The sequence below is a fragment of the Mytilus edulis genome, chromosome 9 (assembly GCF_963676685.1).
Source record: "Mytilus edulis chromosome 9, xbMytEdul2.2, whole genome shotgun sequence".
Classification (NCBI taxonomy): domain Eukaryota; kingdom Metazoa; phylum Mollusca; class Bivalvia; order Mytilida; family Mytilidae; genus Mytilus; species Mytilus edulis.
This window is the reverse complement of record NC_092352.1, coordinates 75,120,355-75,134,808: the sequence shown is the minus strand read 5'-3', so window position 1 is coordinate 75,134,808 and position 14,454 is coordinate 75,120,355. Positions and strand designations below refer to the sequence as shown.

General features: G+C 31.8%; 1 protein-coding gene and 1 long non-coding RNA gene across 2 annotated transcripts in view; one reads left to right on the top strand and one right to left on the bottom strand.

Moving 5' to 3' along the window:
• The window catches only part of LOC139489361 (uncharacterized), a 183,488-nt gene that overhangs the window by 79,162 nt on the left and 89,872 nt on the right, over nucleotides 1–14,454 (top strand). The gene's annotated exons all lie outside the window — the stretch shown is intronic.
• Nucleotides 11,436–12,209, bottom strand: LOC139490435 (uncharacterized). Its single transcript, XR_011656327.1, has 2 exons — nucleotides 12,114–12,209; nucleotides 11,436–11,544 (listed from the first exon to the last, which is right to left on the bottom strand). It is a non-coding gene; the product is annotated as an uncharacterized lncRNA (long non-coding RNA).

Here is a 14,454-nt window from a genome sequence, read left to right as displayed (position 1 = left end):
AAGTAAATCGTACAATTTAATCGTATTACTGATTTAAAGTTACTGTTAAAATAACATGTATACTAATTATGTTTCATTAAGATCTTGTCCCAAGCTGAGCGACAAGTTCTAATTAATTTGATGTTTTTCGGATTAACAATGATAGCAATCAATATACTTCACAATTGATCAGTCAAATTAATTACCGCGACAACAATTTTTAAATAAAACATAACTATTTAATGATTTCGATACAAATTTATATGAAATCTATTTAAATTGTAAAAAATGTCCGGTTAACCGGTTAGCGTTTTTGGTATTCGATATTCGGTCGTTCGACCGACCGGTTAACCGTTGACAACACTAGATTTTATAAGAACCTTTTTACACACTTCAAACAGTAATATATCTTATTAAACCATTGTGGTGACGTCAACCTATTCATTTACCGTAGATTCTTTTTCTAGAACCAACGCTTCCTAAATCCGTCGCTGAAATGACTCACCAAGTTATATTCAATTGTTTTCTTTGTCTGTCTAATTTCATTAAGTTTGAATTGGCCAATTAACTGATTTCTGTTCACTAATGGAATTATTTTAAAAACTAACCTTTATTTTTGGTAATTTCTATATGCCTTCATTGGGAATCGAACCCGTCCATGAATTCTGTTACGTGTTACTAACATCATCATATCGACGAAACCTCTCGGCTACCAATAGGTTCCGATTTCAAGGTCTGATTTATATATATATAAATGAATATATGATATACATCGGTGCAATGGACACACATGGATTGTACGTTTATATATGTTGTGTACAAGATGTAAGTTTGTACAAATTATAATTTGTACAGGGTTTTTGTACAAGTTATAAGTTTTTTGACACCTACCTTCTTGCAACAGGTGATACAGGTTTAACTTATAAAATGTACCAGTGTAATGTTTTCAATTCAAAAAAATATACGTCAGCCTAACATTTAGTGCTATTATCATTGCCTTCAAACTGGAAATGAGGATACTTGAATGGTTTAAATTCTAATTTTATTTTTTTCCTTATACCATATTCATATCTATACAAAATCTTTGTGAGGTCTTATAATGTTTTTGTATCAATGCTCAGTATTAGACTGTATCATGAAGTTGTGAAAAATTGACAGAAGTATGCGGAGCATAAGACTGTGTGCTTGCATCATCCATTTTTGTTCAGCAGGTCACAAAACACTGATAACTTGTACAAAAATTGCTAAAGCTGATGAACATATTGTGTAAACTTTGCTAGGTATCACTACTTGTTCACAGATTTACAAATAAAAATTACTGATATTGAGTAAATGAAAAACAGGAAAGAAACTAGAAGAGACCATCAACTTCATATTCTGTTTTTGTATCTTAGTGAAATGAGTAGCAGTGGTGAGACATATGTTTGTGCTACACAAATGTTCTTACACTATAGAAATAGACACAATTTCCAAATAAAACATGCATTGAATGTTAGATGTGTACTGAATGACAATTAAGTCTTAAATAGATGAATGTATATTAGTTGTTAACTAGCTTTCAGTAATTGTACTTTAAGATCTGTGCAATGTGTTTTTTGTGTCTTTTGTGTTTTTGTTAGTTTTGTATTTTGTATAATCTAATGAGTTAAGACTTTGACAACTGCTATCTTTATTGGGTTCTTATATTGTACTGCTCTACCATTGTAGGGTTTGGCACAAGCACTTATGTTAAATCCAGTCCAAAAAGCCATGTGCCTGTTATTCAGATTAGTCATTTTTTTCTGAATATCATGATCGTTATTCGTGTATGAACTAGGCCGTTAGTTTTCTTGTTTTCATTGTTTTACATTTTTTAATTTCCTTTTTTTTTGCCATTTCTAGCAACAACAAAAAAACACAAGCGAAAGTATGTTCCAATAGTTCACTGATGAAATGCATTTTGTATCTGCAGTATATTTTTTCTTGTTGTCATTAGAAAATCCTGCAAAGTATTGGTGAATGCTCTTCTTGTGAGGGCAATATTTGGGGTACGGCATTATATGAGTGATTTGTTTTGTCTTGATTGTACATTTTCAATGTGTTTGTTAGCATCGTTTAAGAACGTTTTTATACGCCCGTCTTTTAGACGGGACGTTATTATGGTATACCGTTGTCCGTCCGTCCGTCCGTCCGTCTGTCTGTCCGTCGTCCACACTTCGGACAATAACTCAAAAACACTTTCACCAATTTCCATGAAACTTAAGTGAATTGTTTATATCTATTGACGTAAGCACACTTTCGGTTTTTTTTTAAATTTCTGATTTTACGTTTTGGATTTATGGGGCTTTATTCATAAAAAAGGGGGGATTTTCAACACTTCGGACAATAACTCAAAAAGGCTTTCACCAATGTCCATGAAACTTTGGTGAATTGTTTATATCTATTGATGTAAGCTCCCTTTCAATTTTTATAAATTTCAGATTTTAAGTTTTGGATTAATGGGGCTTTATTCATAAAAAAGGGGGATTTTTAACACTTCGGACAATAACTCAAAAAGGCTTTCACCAATGTCCATGAAACTTTGGTGAATTGTTTTTATCTATTGATGTAAGCTCCCTTTCAATTTTTTATAAATTTCAGATTTTAAGTTTTGGATTTATGGGGCTTTATTCATAAAAAAGGGGGATTTTCAACACTTCGGACAATAACTCAAAAAGGCTTTCACCAATGTCCATGAAACTTTGGTGAATTGTTTTTATCTATTGATGTAAGCTCCCTTTCAATTTTTTATAAATTTCAGATTTTAAGTTTTGGATTTATGGGGCTTTATTCATAAAAAAAGGGGGATTTTCAACACTTCGGACAATAACTCAAAAAGGCTTTCACCAATGTCCATGAAACTTTGGTGAATTGTTTATATCTATCGATGTAACAAATAATACGTAATAAAATCTGATGAAAACATAAAATTTGTAAAATCTTTAGTTCAATTTAAAACATTAAATTTCTTGTAAAAAATATGTTCCATGAATGTCATACGTTTGTACTATTATTGAATGGTTGCAGGGAGGAAAGCACATTAGCAGTCCCTGAGATACTAACTGTTCCCTGAGGCATATATCATTTTATGATAACATTTTTACTATCTAAGCTATGGATAAAAATCAAATACTGTTTTTTCATATAGGATGTTTTACTATTGTTAAAATTGGTTGCAATTGAAATCACAAATGATACCTTAGCATTGCAGCTTTTTTTTATAGAGTTCGGTTTCGGTGGAAGGGTTGAGCGCAATAAAAAATGTTATAAAACATAACTAGTCTACAATAGCACATAATAAGTGAACAAGTGACAACATGAAAATCCTAACATGTGACTAAATATTCCTTAAATGTTAAAGGGTGTCATTTTATGAAAAAAATAAGGAAATCAAGTCTCCTAAACATTTATCAATATGATCATCTTGTGAATATTCTAAACAATAAAAAGGTAATAATCATTATCCACCATATTAAGCACCATTTGAACAACTTTTGCATACATCTTTGTATAACTTTTTGGAATTTTGGGCCCTCAATGCTCTTCAACTTTGTATTTGTTTGGCTTTTTAACTATTTTGATCTGAGCGTCACTGATGAGTCTTATGTAGACGAAACGCGCGTCTGGCGTATGAAATTATAATCCTGGTACTTTTGATAACTATTAGTATGGATTCCTTACTGTGTTCAACATAATCTAACTATGAGCAATATACCCCAAGAAAATTACCTTCTTTCAAACTACTATAAAATTTGGAAATCAGCCATAGAATTATTAAAACCCATAATCATATATCACTTTCCTTATATTGCATTGAAGACTTCTATGTTATATGCCAATATTAATGATATTTGTTTTTTACGCTAAATATTGAAAAGCTGAACTAGGTTTAATCATCAGTGTCTTTTTCACTGTAATCACTGTCCTCATCAGAAAAATCCTCATTTTTATTCTCAGAAGAGGCCTCCTCATCATCAATGAAATCTTTATCTTCATCATCAATGAAATCCTTACTTTTATCACCTACTTCCTCATTTAGATCATAACTTTCAGTAGAGTCACTTTCATCATCTTCACTTTCCCTGTTATCGTCTTGCTGCTCCTCATTGTCATTGTAGTCTTTTTTGCCATTTTTATACGCCCGTCGTCAATGAAATCCTTACTTTCATCACCTACTTCCTCATTTAGATCATATCTTTCAGTAGAGTCACTTTCACCATCTTCACTTTCCCTGTTATCTTCTTGCTGCTCCTCATTGGTATTGTAGTCATTTTTGCTATTTTTATACGCCCATCGTCTTTCAAACAACGGGCGTATCATACGCTAAAGCGCAGCCCTTTATTTTTGATGACACCTATAAATTTGACAAGGGACCAATCATCATAACGTTTAGCACAAGATGTTATGATTTAGTGTACTATCGTCTGATATTTATTTACAGAGCAACACCGTCTCCAGCTGCTGTGTACGCTTTTGTTAATAAACCTAAAAATACGGCAACTATAGAAAACAAACCACCTACTGATCAGGAAGAAGACGTGTATGCGGATTCAAAGGAAGGAGAATATGACACATTTGGAAACAATCGTCACAAAAACAACACTACCGAACATGAATATGATTCAACGGCAAATATCAAGTAAGTGAAACGTTATGGTAAATGTGCTATCAGAAAGCAAACAATACATCGACAGCGTAAAAAAGGAAGATACAAAGATATTTGAACAGTTGATATAAAAAATACATAGAAATATACAACTAGGTCCAAGATAACTAGGTTCAAGATACATACATGTATTACTGGTAATAAAGTAAGTGTAACATCATCAAAATTAAAAAAAAAAATAATGATGAGGTCACAATGTTGTCATTACTTTCCCTAGTTAGCACACATCCTCCTCTACCCCCAACAAATATATAATGTATATTGATGAATGATACACAGTTTTAAATTACAAATACAAATTCCCGATTTGAATTAGCTTATTTCAAATTTGCATTATGTTGTAATAGTCTCTTGTAAGAACAACCCAAACCAAGTCTTGGATGTGACGCATTATTTAAAAGCTTAGCTATAAAAAATGCAAAGACGTCATAGTGTTTTCGTAAGGTTTAAGCTTACAAAGGCATCTACATGGATGATCAAGTGTGTATCAAAACGAGGGAAAGCAATGCTGATGAACCCAAATTTAAAACTCACCGTACGTACAAAATTCTAAAGTCCTAATTTCATTTCCAATTATGTCATGGTGTAAGTATCAAGAGTCAAAATTTAAAGAATTCGTTTTTAGAGACAGATCTTGAAGTCAACCACATAATCATATTAATGTTTGCTCTTCACTTTAATACTGCAAATAAAGGCAACAGTAGTATACCGCTGTTCGAAATGAGGAATAGCAATCAGTTAAACCAAAATTATTTAAAAGTACATCGTAATAAATTTGAGGACATATTGAAATTCAGCTATAGAAAGGTATACAACGTCTACGAAAAGAAGATATGCTCTCCCTATTAAATGTAAGAAAAGACAATTAAGAAATTATATTATTAGTTAAACCAGAAAAAACAACATGATACATGTAATAAAACTTAATAACATTAGCACGACATCCAATTCTGTAGATAACTGTATATAGAAATTTGTTAATAGTACATGTGTGTCAAGTGCTTCACATGGAATGTCGGGTAATTATATCGCGCAATTGGTAGCCAGTCGATACAACATCTTATAAATGAGTTAAGAAAATGAGCTCATTCATAAGATGTTCTACCTATTAATACTTGTACCCGTATTTATCGGTAATTTGTACATTTTCCCTTCGATTTTACTGCCTGATATTTTTGAGATTACGGATAGGACCTGCTACTCGAAAATAGTAGACAACGACGTAATGCATCAACTTGGCAATGTCGTGTGCTCAAATCCATCAGAACTTATTTATCAATGGAATGCACACGATTTCAATCACATAACAATCATATCATAAACCAAAATTCCAGTATATTTTCTATATTTATTTGCCAAAGCACCAAGAAGTGTATTTTATTACATAATAATAAATTTCGTGTATCGTATTCTCATTTAGAAAAGATGAATCTGACGATAGGGATATATCCTCAGCACAAAAAAGCCAGATTGGTTCTCTCAACAACAAATCATTTGAAAAGGATAGTGATTTGAAAACAGGAGAAATACGTCAAGTAGCAACCGTCAATCCCACAGTCCGAATCTCTTCCGAATCTCATGAAGAGGGACACACACATACGAATAATGATGTACAATCCAAACCAAACTACTTAAATGTACTACCTAATGATCATACCAGTTTAACTGATGAGGAACCAGTTTCTCCAAATGTACGATCTACTGTTGAATTTCAAGGTGATGGACAGACAAATGAGAATAATGATATTGAGTCCATTGAAACCTATCAAAATGTTTGACTAGTATAATTGTAGAACATTCTACCCAACAAACGGCTTTGTAAAAGTAATTCCCATAACAAAAATGCTTAAAAAACCACTAACAAGTAAAAGTATACTGTTTCAATAGTTGTGGAAACAGATTTTATAAATTTTGTCAAAAAGGCTATGTTCTCTGTTTCCACATACTAACGTTACACTGATAAGAATAATGATAAAATGATGAAAGTAAAAATTGTGTTATAATAAACATTCTAGCGAGAATATACTTGTTATAAATAATGATAATAATATGTTATATTAAGTTATCAACATGGGTTTGTTGTTTACAACAAATAATAAGGAAACTATCATAGCCATCATGTAAATAATAAAGTTTCAAGTTTCCTTTACCCTTGTATTGCCGTTTTCTTATCAAACAAAAATTTCTTCATTTTGGGGTTGACCCCTGGTTTACAAAATGTATATGATGTAAATATAATGTATACATATCAAGTTGACATACTAATCTTTGTTCATACATCTGATAAATGTGATATTTTTACTAAATATTTTTACACAGCTCATAAACCAATTAATGATATTTCTTCTATTTCGATTGTCCATTGGTAAAGTAACTTTTGACAGAATATACGGATCATTCACATTAGGTTTCAGACTAACCGTTAAATAATTATGGCCTCAGCTTTAAAAAAAAAAGGTGAGTTTGTTTTTGTTTGATTGAACATATTTGTTTTATAGTTGTATATGTCAGAAGCGCTATCTGAATATATCTTCATCAGATAGACTCAAACCCAAACATTTTCAAAGCCGAAAATGTATAAGACCTAATAATGTAATGAGCTATATAACCAACAGACACCAACCACATGCTAGATTTTTCAAAAGTCAGCTTGAGCCGAGGGAGTAAGAACATGTTTTATAATCATTCCTTAATTATCAAAATTTGAAATGCAATTAAAAGGACCTTAATTCAATAGTCAAGTTCAATATTTGATTGGTGAAAGCTACCTTTGAAGAGTAAAAGCTGAATCTTTTCCACTAGTTTCCCTTATTCTACTTTAAAATATATCAAAATCTTAAATATTACACAGAGTGTGCAATAGAGTTAACTAGAATTAGAATGAACCATTTGTTTATAAAAGTTTATAATTAGTTATATATATATATATATTGAATTAAAAAATTACAAACTTTATTTGACGTTTCAATTCATTGACATTTTATTGAAATTTCCAATGTCTTGAATGATGTGAAGACCATTAGGTGCCCAAATGCGTGTGGAATGCGCGCTAACATTATAAACCATGCCCCAACAAATTATTCAACTTTTCATAGATTATTGAGAAGACTGCTAATTGGAAAACAAAAGAATATCTCATATTGTTCACGACTATATTAGAGACCTGGTACATGTATTTCCCCTTCGAGCCCTGTTACATAAATGAGATGTTAAGCTAGTTGACAAAAGCCGGTCTACATATGGTAATGCTAATATGACAGTTTTATCCATTTGTAAGATATGTTTCAGCTTTTAGTTTTGCTATTTTATAAAGGACTTTCCTGTAACTGATATACAACTTCGGCTGTTTTTAGCTTGATGGTCAGGTTGTTGTCTCTTTGACACATTCCCAAATGTGCATTCTATTTTCAACTATTTTTTTACCTCATAAATCGTGAATTTCTCCATCTATAACAATGGACACTACTCCTATCGAACAAACTGTGACTCCATCTGTTTAATAAATTGAATATTTCCTCTATTAACTACATATCAACTGATTATTTTTCAAATTTAACAAACTGTTCTCAATATCAATATTATAAAAAACCGGATATTTTCCCATTCGTATACATTGTTTATTTCAACTTTTAAAGCTGTTCGATGTGAGCCAAGTCTCTGTGTTGAAGGCCGTACTTTAACTTATAATTGTTTATTTTTTATGTATTTTGACTTGTGGAGCGTTATTTCATTGGCACTCATACCACGCCTTCTTATTTGATTACATCTATAGCTATCTTATTAGTTAAATATATTTTTTCTAAGTTATTAACATGCTTTCAAATACAAACAAAATGTGACATTATTGCCAATTTGAAAACTCTCTACAAGATATACAGACATTAACATATATTCTTTACTTCACCGTTCGGCCTTAAACGATTAAATAAATACCGCATAGTCCACTCTAAAATGTCCCGAAACTCAATGGACGGTGCATAGTACTTATACATTCCGATAACTAAAAGACACAAATAGATATAGAAAGATGTGATGTGATTGCCAATGAGACAACTCTCCATCCAAATAACAATTTATAAAACTAAATTATTATAGGTCAATGTACGGCCTACAACACGGAGCCTTGGCTCACACCAAACAACAAGCTATAAAGGGCCCAAAATTAATAGTGTAAAACTATTCAAACGGGAAATAAAAACCAGCGGTCTACAGATCTGAGAGAAATCACAATTTCTGAAAACTAGTTCAAAGCCAATAACAAGCAATAAAAACACACATCTGAGACTAAAAAATCAATCAGTACGTACACATTCAACATCCAATGGATTTAGTGTAAAGACACCATTATCAGTCAGAGAAAAAACATACCCTTGTGCAATGCCAAGATACATATATATATCGACTGATCGAGACGCATGAATGTGAATATGTATATACAAACAAATATTAAGTATGATTTAAATTTACTGATAATCAAATCAATTTTTATACCAAAAAAAAAAAAAAAACAATATTCAAAGATCAACTGTCATAATTGAATTGGTAACCTTTTAGAATAAGTTCATTTAAAGAATCGATAAGTTTACAAGGATTGTGACAAAATTTCCGGGCACGGTAAACAATATCTCCGTAAAAAATGAGGATGTGCTATCCCGTTTGAAATAAGTTTTCTACAGGTTCAACCGAACTTCAAAACTAAATCTTTGTAAAAGTTTTTAGTAATTTGTGGTTCGGAAATCTCTGACTTAATAGTTAACCAGGAATACATAGGTTACGTCACATGAAACACTGTAAGATGGTGCCAAAGGAACATCACAATCCAAAAAAGGAAAATTAACAATAGGAAAAAAAAATATCCCTTTTGTTGCACATTTTTATGTGGAATTTCCCGTGTAAAAATGAGAAAAGTACAGCTATTAATGTTTACATTTGACTTATGTAAAGTTTGTTCCTTTCGGCAAAATTCTCCACGAGAAAATATCATCAAGATAACGGTAAAGGTTGTTGAATATATCAATAAAAATGCAATTTTGACGAGTCTATTCTTCGTTTGGTCATAAACTGTGATTTATTGCAGTCCAAAAACAAGTCTGCTGTTGCAAGGGGCGCAAATATTGCTCATATGAATACCTAAAATATGTCAAACCTTGTTGTCAAAACGTACACAAATATTAGCAAGGAGATAACATTCACAGCCTCAATCATCTCATCATACCTCCGTTAAGTATATATCTATCAAATGTATCTTTCTTATTTGGGAATAAAGACCCATTGGTGGCCTTCGGCTCTATGGTCGGGTTGATGTCGCTTTGACATATTCCCCATTTCCTATCTCAATTTTATTTAAAATTTGTTGCAAATATACTTGCATTTAAATTAACAAATTCATTTTAACAGTAAAACTTTTGTTTGATATGAGTGTGTGGAAGTGTAAAAAGTAGAAAGGTAAAAAAAAATACTTATTCCACTATTTTCTTATATTTTATTACTAAAGATTACGATAAGTTCTTTGATAGTAGATAAAGAACTAGATTAAAACACTGAAATATTAGTTGTAGAACACGGACCGAGATAAAACGATAGTTTACTGTTTTGTTTGGTGTAGTTTAGGTAATTAATATATAGTAGGGACCTTCATATGCTCAGATCAGGTATTAAGGTGTGATGTTGTTATGATATGTTTGTTAACTATAGGATTATCTGTAAAGCACACGGACATAAAATGTCATTCTTACTCTTGAAAGAGGCGTATAAAGTACTCTTTAATTTATTTCTGAATTATTTTCAAAATGTGATATTCGACTATCCACATCATTCATACATTTATTTTAAATAAGAATCAGGAGATTTTTCCCCATTTACACCAATTTTTGTATTACGAGGAAAGAGCGTCTTTTCTGACCTGTCAACACTGTTTCCAATCCATTTAAGATGGATGACGATATTTTAGTCCTTTTGTCAAAATGTTTTAACCCCTCTGTCCTGGACAATATTGTGTTGCCCTGTTATAACATGGCTTAAGGGATCTTATCTAAAGGTGTAATACCATCATTGATTTCCCCCTATTAGTCTTTGTTCAATTGGCACTTAAAAATGTACAGTATTTACCTTAAAGTTTATTTCAACCAAAGAAATACTTTGCATGAATAAAGTTTAATCCTTTCCAGTGCTACAGTGAAAATTTCACACTACATTTCATTGCATATAAGAAAGTAACTATCACCGGAAGTAAACAAAATAATTTTTACACTGTTATTAACTGTTTACCTGCTTTGGCAACTATGTAACCTTAACTTTCCAAAATATTTTATAAGACCATCAAATAAAAAAAATTGATGCTTTCAGACACCCAACATACATGTTTATGACTTAGAAAAAATTAAGTGCATTGAAATGCAGGGTTCCATTTTCTACAACTGTCAAATTCAAGGGAATATTTTTTTGACCTATTTTCGTATACAACCGGATGTGACGTACCATGATTTGGTGGTATTACACCTAAAGAACACCTAAATGTCAAATAAACTTGATGTATTTTTTCGCTTCAATTGCAAGTTATTTCAAGCATAAATGCCAAGTTTTGTCTCAGTCAGAGCTATAGTTTCAGAGAAAATCACTATGATGTTAGGCCATACCCTACGGCGATTTCAGTCTAATTTCTTCGAAAAATCCTCATTTCAGTGTATCATTATAAAATGCAGTGTTGACTAATATTTGATCATATACTCATGATCTTTGCATTAAAACAATTAAATAGGATACAAAAGACAACTTTAAGATGATATACAATTTTATTGCACCTTTTAGAGTTCATTTGAAGGTCTGTTTTGGTCCATTTTTCCTTCTTCCTTCTTTTTTCATCAAAACTTGATATCTTTTGCCTAAAAAATAAAACAAATGTGATTATTTTCACCCCAAAACGAAAGAAATGGAATAATAAATCAATAATTATAGTGTTTTAGCTGAAAGAACTGTCTTTATAAATGTTAACAGTCTCCACGGAAGTTTCTATAAGCCCTCATGTGTAACTTGAGTTTTTGGTCTGTTCTCCTAGTATGACAAATAACGGTTTCCTTTCAGTCAATCATTTATTGTTACTGATATCAAAGACATTTTACATACTTATTACAGAATATTTCTGATAGATTTGCACCAAAAGTCACTTTCTTGTATTTTAAATTAACAAATGGGGAGAAAGGGTAATAAAAAAATATCTCAAAATGGTTTTAAAAAGGGTTATGTCCCTTTAAATGCTGGTAAAAAAAATAGATTGGTAAGAATTATAATATTTAAGTATGTGAGACTGGATTCTGATGTGTATAAATCCAGGGCAAATAAGTGTTTAGATGATGTTTTGTCGGTACAAAATGCAGACGGCACAATGGCAAATTGAAAACTTTTGCGGCCAAAAAAATAAAAACAAAAAAAACTGACATTAGGTGATACATACCTCAATGCTAAAGTGTCATCTGCAGACTAATTCACATATAAGATTTTTCAACAGAATGCTCTTTAGTACATGGTTAACACTGAATTGAAAAATCACATGCTGTATAAACAAAACTGTAAGGGTGATATTTGACACAGAGGCTCAAGTAAAATGGGGATTAGCATGGCAAGAAAGGTCTTAATGTAATATATGTATGTGTATTCAAGCGTGTATTTCATAAATTATATGAAGAAGAAATAAGACTTCTCTTTAAAACCATTATAGTTTTACAATTTTAAATCAAACAGTCTTGGTAGGGTTTGTGTTTTCGACACCTTTTTGAGTGTGTACCACGACAAACTTGGTGGTCTTGGTTGATATGAGGCGGCTCGAAAGACAAGTGCTCAGGGTTGATGCATCTTTTCTGATAACACAGATGAGACACATCAAATTCCTCTGATAGGTCAAATTTCTCAGTGTGCAACATGTATGCAAATCTGTGACCAAACAATGTTCTTTTTTTCTGTCCCAAGGAAACCTAACACTATACACTGAATACAGCTTCGTCTGTCCACCCATTTGACTTAGCAAACACCCGTAAACCCCCATTTCAAGGCAATTTTCCCTCAAACGTGCTTTCTGTGTCTCAATCCATTCCGAATAGTCCATGTTTACAACGTATAACTAGTTAAGTAATAATTTTTAAAATGAAAGTACAATAAGGTCACGAGTGCACGTGTAGTTTCCTTAAATAGGTGTAATACCACCATTGATTTTCCCCTATTAGTCTTTGTTAAGTTGGCACTTTTAAAAAAATGTATAGTAATTACCTTTATTTCAACCAAAGAAATACTTTGCATGAATAAATTAAAGTTTAATCCTTTCCAGTGCTACAGTGAAAATTTACACTACATTCTATTATATATAAGATAGTAACCACCACCGGAAGTAAACAACCTAATTTTTACACTGTTATTTTACTGGTTACCTGCTTTGGTAACTATGTAACCTTAACTTTCAAAATATTTTATAAGACCATCAAATAAAAAAAGAATGATGCTTTCAGACACCCTACATACATGTTTATGACTCAGAAAAATTGAAGTGCATTGAAATGCAGGGTTTAATTTTCTACAACTGTCAAATTCAAGGGAATATTTTTTTTGACCTACTTTCGTATACAACCGGATGTGACGTACCATTATTTGGTGGTATTACACTTAAACCTCGACGACTCACAGTTCCAAGATAAATGAGTATTAAGTTTATACATTGACGTTACTGACGTATTAAAAATTACAGTATATGATCTTCATGTTTATCGAAATATACATGTACAGGGGAACAGTCTAGGGTGGCAAAAAAGCTGTAATTATACGCAAATACTCATAGAGTGGACTGTAGAAGGATAAAGTATCCTTAGAGATAACGAAAAGAGGAATGAATTGTGGATACAACACTAAAAAAATGTATCAATTATTATTTTCAAACAGAAATAAAATTGAGAATGGAAATTGGGAATGCGTCAAAGTGACAATAACATATTTATTTTGCGTTCATTTTTTTTTTTACATAAATTAGGCCGTTAGTTTTCTCGTTTGAAATGTGTTACATTTGTCATTTCGTGGCCTTTTATTGCTGACTATGCGGCATGGACCTTGCTCATTATTGAAGGCCGTACGGTGAACTTTAGTTGTTAATTTCAGTACTATTTGGTCTCTTGTTTGTGAGTTGTCTCATTGGCAATCATACCACTTCTTCATTGTTATATAACGGTCAATAAACATACTTTTTGAAATTATGATTTTAACCCTCAAGGTAATAGCTTACCAGTGAGCAACCACCAGGATTCAAGAACAGTATGATAGCAATCGAAAGCTATGCCATATCGTATCAACTGATACTTAACAAGCAGGCGCTGCTAGAATGTTGTAAATAAAGGCAACAGTAACATAACATTAAAATTTAACACACACGAAACGAACTATATTATAACAATGGCCATTTCCCTGACTTGGTACAGGGCAGTGTAAGAAAAAAATGGCGGGTTGAACCTGGTTTTGTGGCATGACAAACCTCCCGCTTTAATGGCAATGTAAATTATAACATAAATATGACAGCAGTACATTACAGAACTACAATACAAATAAATGGGAGAAAATATAGGACAGAGAAAAACACGAATAATAGCCAACAAAAGGTACCAGGGAAAAAAATAATACGCCTGACGGCGTTTCCTCCACACAAGACTAACAAGTGACGCTCAGATGAAAAAAGTTTGAAAGCCAAAACAAGTACAAAACTGAAGAACATTGAGGACCAAAAGTTCCAAAAAGTTGTGACCAATACGTTGTAACACAGA